The sequence below is a fragment of the Anser cygnoides genome, chromosome 27 (assembly GCF_040182565.1).
Source record: "Anser cygnoides isolate HZ-2024a breed goose chromosome 27, Taihu_goose_T2T_genome, whole genome shotgun sequence".
Taxonomy (NCBI): Eukaryota; Metazoa; Chordata; class Aves; order Anseriformes; family Anatidae; genus Anser; species Anser cygnoides.
This window is the reverse complement of record NC_089899.1, coordinates 1,110,581-1,124,251: the sequence shown is the minus strand read 5'-3', so window position 1 is coordinate 1,124,251 and position 13,671 is coordinate 1,110,581. Positions and strand designations below refer to the sequence as shown.

At 60.7% G+C, this 13,671-nt stretch overlaps 1 protein-coding gene across 2 annotated transcripts in view; it reads right to left on the bottom strand.

Annotated features, from left to right (window-relative positions):
- Window positions 1-10,125, bottom strand: part of GNG7 (G protein subunit gamma 7) — a 68,183-nt gene extending 58,058 nt beyond the window's left edge. The window contains exon 1 of one of the 2 annotated variants that reach the window (XM_066984109.1): window positions 10,050-10,125. The gene's annotated coding sequence lies outside the window, so the exon portion shown is untranslated. Of the gene's footprint in view, window positions 1-6,142; window positions 6,253-10,049 lie in introns of those variants that run through there. The other variant, XM_013200083.3, reaches the window with a different exon arrangement.
- Between the last annotated feature and the right edge of the window lie 3,546 nt (window positions 10,126-13,671).

The following is a 13,671-nucleotide window of genomic DNA, read 5'->3' as shown; positions in this document are numbered from 1 at the left end:
CCGGCGCTGGGCCACTGCATCTCGAGGGGATGCAGAGCTTTCTTCGTCTTGCCTACCAGAGGTGTGTGGACTCCAGGGATGAGCATGAAGAAACCACACCAGAAGTGCCACCTGCATCGCCCTCGCTAAACCTTTCCTCGTATGTTTATCATTTCACCCTCTCCCAAAAAAAAAAACACTTAAAATAAGCATAGCAGCACCCTCCCTGCCCAGCTGCTCTGCAGCAGCGGGCGAGACGAGGGTGCTTCTACCACACACACGTTCCAGGAGCTTCGCGCTGAAATCCCAAGAAAAATGACTTGGGATTATGACATGGCACCACAAAACAAAATGCTCGCTGGTTTTAACGGAGCCGTTCGCCATTCGTTCTTAATCTCCTCGCTCTATATTTATAGCGAAATATTCAGATAACACGCAGCTATGCCGTGCTTGAGAGCTCCACGCAGAAACAGGCTTCTTTAAAGCATATTTGGAAAGGGGTATCTGAATAATACTTTGCCCTTTGGTAGTTTCTTTTAGCAAAAGCTCTCAAAAAGCAATAGCTTGTTTCCCTACTAACCTGGTGCTGAAAATATCAACTGCCTCATTATAATCGTGTTACTGCTCCTGAAAACCCGTAATCGGAGACTTGGGAAGGAACTGAAACGTGCTGCCCCAGAGCACTGCCCTAACGCGAGCGGTGCTCTTTGTGCCACCGGGAACATCAGCCCTCCACCCGCAGACGCGATGCAAAGCCAGAACCAACACGTACGCAGGGTCCTTACAAGGTCAACTGAATTTCAACTCCGCTTTTAGCACCTCCGTACAACAGCTCGGTCGTCTTCACCCAGACAGCTAACGAAGCTGAAATCAGCACACAAACCTCGTAAGATCAGAGCAGCAGCCGCTATCGGTAGAAACCTGAAAAGGCTTCAAATGGCACCAAAAGCCCACTCCTAGCAAGAGCTGCTCCCGTGTCACACAGCCAAGAACGCAAACTGATATTTATACAAATGGATTAGAGCTGACTCGTCCATAAATCGTGGATTTATGATTCACGCAAAGAAATCAGCAAATTCGCATTCACAGACAGGGACTTGCCAGCTCTCGGTGCGCAGGTGAGAGAGGTCACAGATTTATGAGCTCTCACTTACGAGTCCATCCCTCTCCAGCACATTTACAGAGCTCGCGAAACCTTGAGAAGAGTACTTGTAGACAAGTCTGCCAGCGAGCGTTCGGCTCCCTGGATTCTTTACAATGCTCATTTCCTCCGGTCGAACAGAAACGCACGCAGGTGGCAGGGACAAGCATTAGATCATGCAACAGGTTCACCTGCTCCTTAACCTTCTCCTCCAGCAAGAAGCTCCAGAAAAAGCTTAAATTAGGATGCTACAGTACACACCGCCGCGCTGGAAGGGAGGTGCAAGAATCGAGAGCAAGAGCACTGTCAGCTTGCATTATCCTCCGGTTTTCCTAGACAAAATTAAACAGTGGTAGTGAAAATGGCTTTTTCTTTCAATATTCTCACTGAAGCTTGGCCTGCAGGCCACAGGACCAAGTGCCTACCACGTGAAAACGTAAAACACCAAGTTTTAGGAACTCTACTCAGTGCTACCAGTACTTGGAAGAGGAAACGCTCCTGTTCAGGCACAACCTGCAAGCAAGCTGACGTATCAGCAAAAAATAAAGAAGTAAAGGTGGCGTGGGCAAAAGTCTCTCAAACGTTGTTACAGGACTACGTGGCAGTGTCCGAGACCACCCTCGTTCCCGCCCCACCGTTACATCCTGTTTTTTGTCATCTGCAGGTTGTGCCCTTGTTTCTTGGTTTGAAGGAACGGGAATTTACATTGCTGTACCATGCACTGCAAGCAAGCAGCCAGCAAGACTGAAACGGAGCCAACACACAGGTTAGGCTCCCTTTCACAGTAATTAAAAAAAGCACTATATTTGATTAACTTTTACCTCGTATGCACTTAAAAAATTCCAGCAGCGTTTGGGTAACTGCTCAAAAGAAGGCGGCCGCATTGCTCTGCCCGGCGGCCCCAAATCTGGCCCGTGGGGAATGGGGTTAGCAGGGTACGATCAGTCCCGCAGGAATTTGAACCCGTATTTACCACATATCGCAGCGGCACTCACACGGAGAGAGTGCAGGGGGAAGGCTTCACTTACGCAGCTAACAACAGCCTCAAGAATGACACGATTAAATCGAGGAGCAAGGGTTAAGTGCACGAGGCCAGCAGCTCGAGCAAGTCCTCAGGAGCTCAGCCGCTGTGCCGGAGACCCCTCGGCTTCTCGAGACGCCTGCACATGTGGACTTTGGCCCCAAAACGCCTCGTGGGTGCCTGGCAGGACCCGCACGGCGCTGAACCTTTGAGCCACCAGCCCCAGCAGCCCCCCTGTGCACCGGGAGCCCTCGACAAATTCCCTACACCATCAGCAGCTTTGTCAAACCCCGGCTGAGATTTCCTGCCCCTCTTCCTGACCGCCCTGGAGACGCTCACATCTCCCCAGCGCTGGCACAGCTTCCCTTCCCCTCCCCAAACTCAGGAGCAGCAATTCGGGAGCAGCCGGCTTTTGGATCGCAGCGGTAAGCGCAAGCAGGGCTTCGCCTGCAGACAGATCGTGTTTCACCTACCAAATAACAGCATATACCCGACTATCCAAACACGCTCTCCCAGCTGTTATTTACTGAAGAGAGTAGGAAGTGGTTACTCTCTCGAGCTGCAGCTAAACCACAGCAACTTTTAATTTTTTCTCCTTAATGCAGTACGAAGGGAGCGCAGTAACGGAGCGCACAAAAGAGATGCGCACAATACATCTCCTCTGTTGGTTGACAACCCTCTGCTATTTCGGGAATGCTCATCCGCAGGTGGAATTGGATTTGTGCTCCCATGACTGACAACACAACTCACTCGACTCCGCTCCATCCTGGCCTATGGCAGCTGCTGCTATTTTGAGCACCGTGTCGTTCCAGCGCTGCCGAACGGTATTATTCCAAAGGCGAGAACGTTTCCCTAACACGAGATTTTTCACGTTTTTAAAAGAAATCATGGGGTTTTAAGAACTTTCGCAAGAGAGGCGAAGACCCCTCTCCAGCAAAGCCAGGCTCTACCTGCACGAACGGGCTTTGGGAAGCAAGCCCTGGCGCTGCTGAGACCATCACCACGAAATGAAATGCAGCCCCGCAGCCTGCTGGAACGGGCTGAGCACCCCGACCTGCGCCGTCACCAAGGTCCTTCGGCAGCGAGCAGGAAAGCTTGCTCTGTCCCCTCCGTCCTGACAAGGGCCTTGCCTTCTGGCAGCGGACTGAAAACGGAGTCCTTCAGAAGGCACCGCCGCAGCCAGCCTGTGCTGGACCTGTCCCCAGAAGCATCCGTGAATGAAGAAGACAGAAAAACATGATGCAACACTGAGCGGATAACACACTAAAAAAAAATAAATCACATCTAGCACGTATTTTTTCCACGCGCGGGCACCACAAACATTTTTCACAAACATGCACCAAAAGAGCAGCTTCTCCTTGAAGGCTTCAGAAATGTGAGAGCTAATTGCTCCTTAGGAGCCTCTACAAAGCGTCAACCCAGATCCCTAGAAAGGAAAGCTGAGGGTGGGATAATAAGGCGAAGAATGTTAACCACCTAATTAGTAAGCAGAGGGAGAAGAGCTCTGCCACCCGTCAGAAGCGCTGACTTTTCCGAGCCTGATGCTGACCCGCGTGAGCACCCCAGTTCAGCCAGCAGCACTGATCTCGGGCGTTCACCCCCAGGTCCGCACCGTGCGCTGCTGCGAGCCCAAGGACCGGCCCAGCTCCGCACCCAAAATCAGCTCAGCTCCCTCCCTGAGCGAGCAGCACCGGCTCCGCAATTAGCCACAAAAGCTGCACCGGGTCAGCCATTGTTTCCGCCTCCAGAAGCTCGTGTCTTGAACGCTGCCTGTAAGGAACAATGCCCGGACAAATTACATTCTGGTCAAGTAGCCACCAGCTGCAGCTCGTATGCACACAATTTTTTAACTAATATTCTGGAGCAAGCCCTTCCTTGTCCTCCAGAAGCTGAATTGCTCGTGCCCCGCGGGGCTGTTAGAAAATAATTACTTCTCTAAACCCACGGGCTACTCTCCCAAAGTAGGTGTGCCCCATGACTAATGTCTGGCAACCAACCAGTTCCATCGGCATTGGTATGCTGCGAGCACAGAGCCGCTGCTGTCACTCGCAACAGCTCCTGCTCTATCTGCGCTAACAAATGTGAAATCCTTTTTTCACCCCGGCGTCCTCGCATAATGCCGCACGCCGTTCTGCGGATGCCTTTACGAAGCCTATCCGCTATTTATCACACGCGCTAATAGATCCGTCCTTAAAGCAAATTCTCCAACCTCAACTAGTTTCTACAAGGGACCGTAAAGACGTGTATTTGGGCGCTGACAAATGAATTTGGCATCGCACCTCGGCAGCATAAATCGGCAGAAAAGCGCTCTCGTTGCTCTTCCCAGAAGGAAATTCGCAGCAGGCTCCTAAGCACAGCCCTGCCCGGAGCTCAGCACCGCCGCTCGGAGCCAGCAGAGCACGGGTCTGACACACGGGGCTACAAACGGGCGAGAAAGACACGATGAGATGGTTGTTTCCTTCCGAGTACTTTCACGTTCCTCTTAGAGAGGTCTTCCAGTGACAATACTAACCAGTCTTCATTCCCATCTGTACCAAAATCAACTTTTCCTGACCTTAAATCATGGCACAGACCAGCAACGAATTCCACCCCACCTGCAGCCCCCCTCACCTAGCCGAGGCAGCAGCAGGAACACGTGGGGAGCTGTGCAGCGTCCTCTCGGCTCGTACACTGCTGCGCTCCTTCTTTACCAGCAAACGCCCAAGAAACCAACAAAAGCCAACAAAACCAGCTGGGAATCCCTCAGCCACATAAAAGCAGGGTTTAAAGACCATCAGCGCAGATTCCCAGTCTTGCGGTTTCCCCTCCAAACTCCGGTCTCGGTCGTACAGGACTCTACCTGCTCTCGGCTGCTGGACACCGGTTATTCTCTTCTAATCCTTCCCTGCTTTTCAAACCAATGCCTCCAAAATTAGAGAATAATTCTCTTCTTTCCCCATTTCTAAGCCACAGTTCTAGTCCTTAAGCAGAAAATATGCTCAGCTCCAGGTCCACCTGTGAGCTTCAGCAGGTGCTTTACAGAAGCTCATTTTCTATCCCACCTGATGACCAGCACCACTTTTGTTTCGAGGCTCAGGATCCACTTCTATGGTTACAGTTTTGGACATAACTCCAAAACTACGAGCAAAACGATCGCATTTCTTGGCCTTAACTCAGGACTTTTCGTTAAAAAAAAAAGGGAAAAAGAGGCTCTCCGACAAGCCTGTGCTCCTCTTCTCGTAGAGGAGTCGCATAGTGAGATTAAATTCACGACGCCGGTGTTTGGGAATTGCACCATAGCTCATCGCGAGTAACCGAGCAGAGAAGCTGCGATACGTCATGATTTGAGCATAAACACTGATCCTCTGCCAGCAAACAAAGAAGTTACCCTTAGACTGGAGGAAATGAGAATAACCATGACTACAGCAGGAATAATCTCCTAAAAGCAGTTTCTGTAGCACATCTACCGAGCAGCCCCGCCGTGGTTTCAGAGCCGCAGCAGCAAAATCTGAGGGCAAGCAGAGAAGGGTTAAAACACGCCGGAAAAACAGCACAAGGTCTCGCCGCGAGAGCAGACGAGGCAGAAATGGACAAAAAGCCTTCAGGGCTCGCAAAAGCAAACACCCAACTATTCTATACGCTTAAAAATAGATTTCGTTCTTCTGAAGGGGGCAAGGCGAAGGGAGCTTCTGGAGCGCAGCAGCAGCACGTCGGCCCCGCGAGCCGGCGGCTCCCCGAGCGTGGCAAGGAGGGGAGGCTGCCGGAGGGCAGGAGAGGAACGTCCACACGTCCATCCCTCTGTCCATCCTCCTTCCAGCCCCCTCTCCCTCCCTGCATCCTCCCTCCATCCTCCCACCAGCACAGAGCCCACCGCGAGCACTGGCCACGGGCCAGGGCCAGTTTTTTTCCCCTCGCTCGCTCGCCTTTGGAGCGGGATGTTTTTAAAACTGCTCTGACGCAGTCCTTTCCCCAGCTTTCCTCCCCCTTTCTAGAGAGTGAGAGTAAAACAAAGCAGGAGTTACCCGAGCGTTCTCAGCTTTTGCAGCTTCTCAGAGGTCCACCAACAGGGAAAGTCTCTAGCTGCAAATTCAGACGTGCTTTCTGATTACGCAGGCTAGGGTACGGTACAACTTTTTTCTAGCCTGTTAGCAGGAACGAGGAAAAACATGCAATAAATTATGAAAAAGCATAATCCTTAACTAAATTTCCTGTTTTGTGTCTCAGCCTAACAGCGTGCCTGAATTTCCTCCCTTTTTTTTTTTTTTTTGGTGAGGTCGCAGCCAATCCCTACCCACCCACTTAAGAAAATGTAATCCAAAACTACCGGAGATTTCTGACACGTCTGAGTTTGAAGAATCACCCGAATTCACAGCTCGTTTCCTGCCAAAGTCCAGCTCCTACACCCCTAAAACAGGGATTAAGCCGGAGATCTGCTTCCACCACGTGCGCTGACCACCCCCAGCATGGAGAACCAACCGGCGGCTCGCCAGATTCAGCCCTTCCAAACAAATCTGGTGTCGTGCCCAGCCTCAGCTCCGGTTCTCCCGGGGCTTTTCGGGTATTTTGTAGAGCGGCGGGGCTTGCCGGGAGGGAGGCAGCACCCCGAGCCAGCAGGCACAGCTTTCACTTTCACAAGGGGCGTTCAAAACGAAAACACGGGCGTGTTGCACAATGCCCCGCTTGTTCGGGCGTTTCAATAAGGGGCCTTTTAGCAGGACGCGCGGATGATGGCAGGGGACGCGTAGATGGCAGCAGCAAAATCTGCACGGCCAGAGCTGGCACCGAGGGATGGGGCAGAGCCACCCGAAATGAGCTGCTGCTTACACCAGGCCACCGCAGCCTGGCGCTTGCAGCAGGCAGCCCAAAAGCAAGGTCCAGCCCCTCCAGCCCCTCGCCTGTTAAGTTCCAGCCATTTATTTCTAAATGCAAACCGAGCAGGTAAACGTGAAACGCTGATTTTTTTTTAAAGTCTCTGCAGTTTTGCTGGTTTGTCCTGACTGTAACAGCGGTCAAGCCACGCCGCGGGAGGGAATTGTATTTACGTTGTCCTTTAGTTTTGCTCCCTTCCCATTTTTGTTTCTCCTGGCACTCTGCACGCCGAGCTAGGAAACCCGTAACGGGGAACGGGAACACGTCCCATCAGCTCCCCTGCCCTGCGGGCAGCTAACCGCCACGCGTGCTGCCCCTCACTCCATCCTCCTGCACGACTCCTGCTCCGTAACTGAACGCATTGAATAACGCGAATGGTATTTGAGCAGCAGCAGAGGTGCTACAGAGAGCTCTCCGCTCCAGAGCTCGCTTACCTCCGCATCCCCATCCCTCTGCCTCCTCGTAGAGGTGGGGAAGGCAGCGCCGGAGCCGTCGCAGCCGGAGGGCAGGACCGCGACGGGCAGCCCTGCCCAACAGCTTTACCTTGGGGGTTCAGCACCCGACTTCAGACCACACCACCGACCCCGCACCAGCATCCTATCGCCCCCTTTTCTCTCGCTCTGCCCTCCCCGCACCAGAACCCCCAGACGGCTACAGCCCACCTCCCTGCTCTGTACACAACCACCGATTCGGGGTCACCCTGCCCCACTCCCGAGCACCGACGCAGCGAGGCTGCCGTCCCCTCTGCTCCCCGCAGCCTCCTGACGAGCAGCACCAAAACCCCCGTGATTCCTGAGCCGTCCGGAGCCCACACGAGTGCAGGAGAACCGAACCAAACCCTCCTTCGGATCCGAGCTCCATCGCTGAAGGGGCAGAAGAAGGCGCTTGGGAAACGACAGCTCGAGCCCTGCCCTTCGCCACCTCCTCCCGAAGGCGCCAAAGAAAACTTCCCCCCTGCTCCCGGCTGAGCAGCGATTTCCAGCGCCCCACCAAACGGGGTTTGACGGCAACTCGCGGGCGCAGGAGGAGGGCGCCCGCCTCCCCTCCGAGCCCCGGCAGGCGAACGCGCTCCGGGGCAGCGCGGTTATCTCCAGCGGGCAGATAAGGAAGCGAGGCAGGAAGGCACAAGTTGGGCCGGCCGCGGGGGGAAGTGCGAGAGCGGGGAACAAACCTCGGAGCCCTGAGTCACCGGCCCCCGGTGCCGCTCTCTCCGCGCCCGGCTGAGCCGAGGCGCGCTGCTCTCCCCGTGCCCGCCGGGGACGACGCCTCGCCGAGGCAGCTCCCCGTGTCACGGAGCGCTGATTACCTGCAGCAATGCCGGTTCGGTGCTGAGACAGGAGGGGAACCGGCGGCTCCGTGTCAAGGCGCCTCCTGGGTCGGTCGCTAAATCCCCCAGCAATCCCCCGAAGGGCGATTCACCTTCGTCCCGCAGCTGCGGGCGGCGGAAGGGAACCGACCCCTCGGACGACAAGCCCTGCTTCAACGCATCGATACAGATTTTGGGTTGTGCTTTCCCCTAGGCTGGCTGGAAACCAGAGCGGGACCGACGGGGCCGAGGGCTCCCGTGGGCCTGTTTTCGGGCCACGTGCTGACCTGGAGCCCAGACTTGGGCGCCCTGCGCAGCGCAAGGCCAGCAGCGGGCGAGACCCCGCGGGACGAAGGCCTTCCCCCGGTGCTATACGCTTCGTAGGAGAGCGGCTCGTTAGGGAAACCCAGCAATTACCTAAAAGGCCTCAAGTTTACTCACGGGCTCCGACTAAAGATCAAGTTACCGACTTCTGCGGCGTACCGCAGGCCGGCTCGCCCGCCGGTAGCGATGGCCGCAGCTGCCAGGTCAGCTTCGCGAGGAGGCCGCAGCCACAAACGACCCCGAAGGCTGCCAGTTTTCCCCCAGAAAAAACACATTAAATGCGACCCAGCACCCTAAAACCCGCAAGTTTTCCCCTCCTTTACAAGCAGAGGGCGAGGAGCGGCTCCGAGCGGCCGCAGCGCCCGGCGTTTCTTTGTGCTCACGGCCGCAGGTGGGGGCCGGGGCCACATCTGGGGGCACCCCGCTGGGGGCACCGCGTGTCCCCCCGTGTCCCCGCTGTTGGGGGGGGGCTGTAGGGGACCCAAGGGCGGGCCTCGGGTGCCCAGCGGGTCCAGACCCCGCTCCTGGGCCTCCTACGGGGCACCTGCGGCTCGTTTGTCCTGATTAGTAATAATGAGGGGGGGGGGGAGAGGGGGGCAGAGGGGCTCCTGCCTTTGTCTGCGGCACCAGGAGCGCGGCCACCCCCCTTTTGGGGTCTCACACCACAACACCCCCCAAGCACTGACCCCCACCAGACCCCCCCCGCCACAGGACCCCCCCCTTGCTTTCCACCCCGACCCCCCGCAGCCCCCCCCGTACCGAGGCGCCCCCAACTCACACAGATGTGACCCCACCAGGGGGCATCGCCCCCCCCCCCAGCCCCAAGGGGGGGCTCTGGGGCCGTGCCCCGCCAGACCCCCCCCTCACCGCCGGGTCCCAAACCCCCGTGGGTTCCAAGCGCCCCACGCACCCCCCTCCCAGCCCCCCCCCGCCCCTTCCCAAAGACCCTGGGACCCCAGCAGAGCCCCCCCTCCCCAAAAGCACCCCTACACCCCCCCACTGACCCCCCCCGTGACCCCCCCACCCCAGACCCCCTCCCCTTAACCCCTCCCCCCTCCCTCAACCTCCAGCACCCCCAGGGCCCCCCCCACCCCCCCCAGACCTCCCCCGACCCCCAACCCCAACCCCCCCCAGCCCCCCCCAGCGCCCCCCTCAAGCCCCCAAGCCCCCCCCCGGCCCCCCAAGCCCCCCCCCAAGCCCCCCAACCTCCCCATTAGCCCCCCCCAAAACCCCTTAGCCCCCTCCCCACCTCCCCCCTCCCCACCTGCCCGATCCCCCCCCCCTCCCCAACCCCCCCCCGTTCCTCCCCCCTCCCCCCCCACGACCCCCCCGTCCACCGGGCCCTCGGCCCAGGGGCTCCGCCAGGCCGCGGCCTGCACCGCCCCCCCCGCCCCCCCCCCGGCCGGTTTGCCCCCCCCACGGCTCCTCACCGGTCCCGGGGGGGCCGCGCACCGGGGGGGCACCGGGGGGGGGGGGGGGGAGGCGCCGCCGCCGCCGGAGCCAGCAGCCGCTGCCGCGCAACGCAGCTTGCTGGGCGGCCCCGCCGGGCGCGGGCAGGGCGGGGGGCGCCCGGCCACGCCCCGCCGCTGACGGGCAGCGACGTCAGCCAATGGGAGAGCTCGGAGCGGGGCGCGCGGGGAGGAGGAGGCGGGGCGAGGAGCGGCCAGCAGGTTAGGGTGAGGCGGCGGCGCGGGGAAGGGAGGGGGAGGGAGGGAGGGGGCGGGGGGGTTGGGGAGCGGCGGGGCGGGCGGCCAATGGGAGCGCGGGGCGGGGGGAGGGGGCGGGGCTATGTAAATGTGAGCGTTAATATTAATGAGGGGGGCGCCGGGGGGGGGGGCAGTAGCCCCGGGTGCCCCCAAATCCCGGTGGTGCCCCCCCAAAATCCCAGTGCCGCCCCCCCAGAATCCCAGTGCTGACCCCCAAAATCCCAGTGCTGCCCCCTCCCAAATCCCAGTGCCCCCCCCTAAAATCCCAGTGCTGCCCCCTCCCAAATCCCAGTGCCCCCCCTAAAATCCCAGTGCTGCCCCCTCCCAAATCCCAGTGCCCCCCCTAAAATCCCAGTGCTGCTCCCCCCAAATCCCGGTGCCCCCCCTACATCCTGGTATTGACCCCCAAATCCCAATGTCCCCCCCCCCAGAACCCATTTGCTGCCCCCCCCCCCCCCCCCAAATCCCAACACTGCCCCCGGTCCCAGTCATTCTCTCCCCAAAATCCCAGTGCCGCCCCCCAAAATCCCAGTGCCCCCCTAAAATCCCAGTGTCATCCCCCCAAATCCTAGTACTGCTCCCCCAAATCCCAATACTGCCCCCCCGATCCCAGTGCCACCCCCAAAAATCCCAGTGCCCCCCCCAAATTCCCAGTCCTGACCCCCCAAATCCCAATACTGCCCCCCCATCCCAGTGCCCCCCCCAAATTCCCAGTCCTGACCCCCCAAATCCCAATACTGCCCTCCGATCCCAATGCCACCCCCCCCCCCCAAACCCCAGCGCCACCCCCCAAATCCCGGCGCTGCCCTGCCCGCTGCCCCCACGGCCACTCCGAGCCCCTGGGGGGGGGGGACATTGGCTGGGGGGGGGGGGTGCTCAGCACATGCCCGTGTGTCCCCCCCCCCCCACACCCTGTGCCCCCCCTGGGCCCGGTGGGCAGCAGCGGGGCCGTGGGTGCAGGATCGGTGCTCAGGGTGCAGGGCCCCCACCGCAGACCCCAGCCCGGGACCCCCCCATCTCTGGTACTGCAGCCTGGGGGGGGGGGGGCTCATGCTTGGCTTCGCCTCGTGCCCCCCCCCCCCCCTCCTGCACAGGCCCCCCCAGGGAGAGGAAGGGCTGCGGGCCCCTTCCTCGTCCTTCTGAGTCACCATTGCCCGGCCTCCGGCTCCTCCTGCCTTCCTGACCGCCCTGGGGGGGGGTGGGGGGGGGGGGGCAAAAATCCAGCTGGACCCCCCCCCCCCGCCACCCGGTGCCCCCCAGCACCGCAGGGCAGCCGGGCTCCCTCGCCTCGCACCAACGCAGGAGGGGACCCGCAGCCCCCCCCCAGCACCGGGGGCTGAGCCGCCCGCAGCCCCCAACCAACCCCCCCCCGTGGTTTTACAGCGGGGGGGGGGACAAGGGGAAAATCCCGGCGGGTGAATCAGCGGCGGGCGGCAGTCACGGGGCGCAGGAAGCCCGGCGGCCCCCCCCCCACGATGCCCTGAATCGGGGCTGTGGTTCCCCGGCCGCCGGGGCCTGGCTCGAGGTGCAGCGAGGGGCACGGCCCCGGGGGGCACGCGGGGGGTGGGGGCCGTGTTCTTGGGGTGCACCAGTGTGCACCAGTATGCACCAGTTGCCACTGGAGAAGCAGTGGTGTGAAGCGCTGGGCGTTCGCAGCCCGGTGTTCGGGTTGCGGAGCGCTAATCCCGTTAGCGGGCAGCAGGCCGATTCCCCTAATCCCGTTTGCGCCCATATGGCTCTGCCACCCTGCGGCTCCAGCCACACGCCGGGGGGGGGGGGGGGGCCTGGTGTGACACCCCCCCCCGGCCCCGGAGCTCTTTGTGGGTCTCAAAACCGACCGAATTTATTTTTGGCTGCTCGTGGATCAGGAATCGAGGGGCCGCGCCAGCCCCCGGGTGCTGCCTCCCGCAGGTTTGGGGGGGCTCGGGGTGCCCCCAGCCCAAGGGCACAGGGGGCAGAGCCGCCCCGGCCCTCCCGCGAGCCAGAGACCATCGCTGGGAGCAGGGGCACCCTGAGGGACCAGGAGCACCCCGAGGGGCGTCCCAAGGAGCACCCCGAGGGATGTCCCAAGGAGCACCCCGAGGGATGTCCCAAGGAGCACCCCGAGGGACCAGGAGCACCCTGATGGACACCCCGAGGGACACCCCCCAGCTTCAGCAGGACCACAGCCCCCCGGGGCAGCAGCCCCCAGTTCTGCCCAGTTTGTCCCCAAAGAGCCTTTCGTCCCCCTCGTGTTGCCCCGGGGATGCTGAGACCTGGCCCAAGGCCACGGACACGGGGAGGAGCGCGCCGTGGGGTGCCGTGGGGTGCCGTGGGGTGCCATGCCGTGCCGTTCCGTGCCGTGCCGTGTCCCTAATGCCCGAGCCCGTTTCCATCTCCGGCAGTTCGGCCCCACACGGTGCTTTGATGTCGGAGGAGGAAAAACTAAGCCAGGACTGGGGGGGGGGCCTGGTCCGGGCCCCTCTTTCTGCTTCCATTTGGAGGTGGAAACGGAACATGGGGGAGAGGCTGGTACGGGAACGGGGGGGACGAGGGGCACAGGAACGGGGGCAGGACTTCCAGATTTTGTCCCCAGGCTGAACACGCAGCAGGGCGGCTGTAACCCTGGGTGGCTTTTGGTGCACGAGACCCGATTTGGGGATTTTTGACCCCCCCCCCATGGATACCTGTGAGCATTGCAGCCGGGCCCAGGCCTCCGCCACCCCGGGGGTCCCAGCGGGTGGGGACCAGCACCGGGTGTCCCCGTGCCCCCATGCGCCCGTCCCGCTCACCTGCTGGGGACACGGGGCACGGGAGCGGTTCCCACGGCTGGTGCCAGGGCGCTGTGACACCCCCTGGGTGCCGTGACATCCCCGGGGCGCCGTGCCTGTCCCCATGGTGCTGACTGACCCCGCGGACCCGTGAGCGTCCTGGCAGAGCTGTGCCTGTCCCTGTGGAGCCGTGGCATCCCTGCAGGGCTGTGACATCCCCACGGGGCCATGACATCCCCACGGGGCCGTGACAACCCCACGGGGCCATGACATCCCCACGGGGCCATGACATCCCCATGGGGCCGTGACATCCCTGCAGGGCCGTGAAAACCCCATGGGGCCGTGACATCCCCGCAGGGCTGTGACATCCCCACGGGGCCGGGCCATGACAACCCCACAGAGCCGTGGCATCCCCATGGGGCCGTGACATCCCTGCAGTGCCGTGACATCCCCACGGAGCCGTGGCATCCCCACGGGGCCGTGACAACCCCATGGAGCCGTGACATCCCTGCAGGGCCATGACATCCCTGTGGGGCTGTGACATCCCCACGGAGCCACGGCATCCCCACGGGGCCGTGGCATCCCCACGGGGCTGT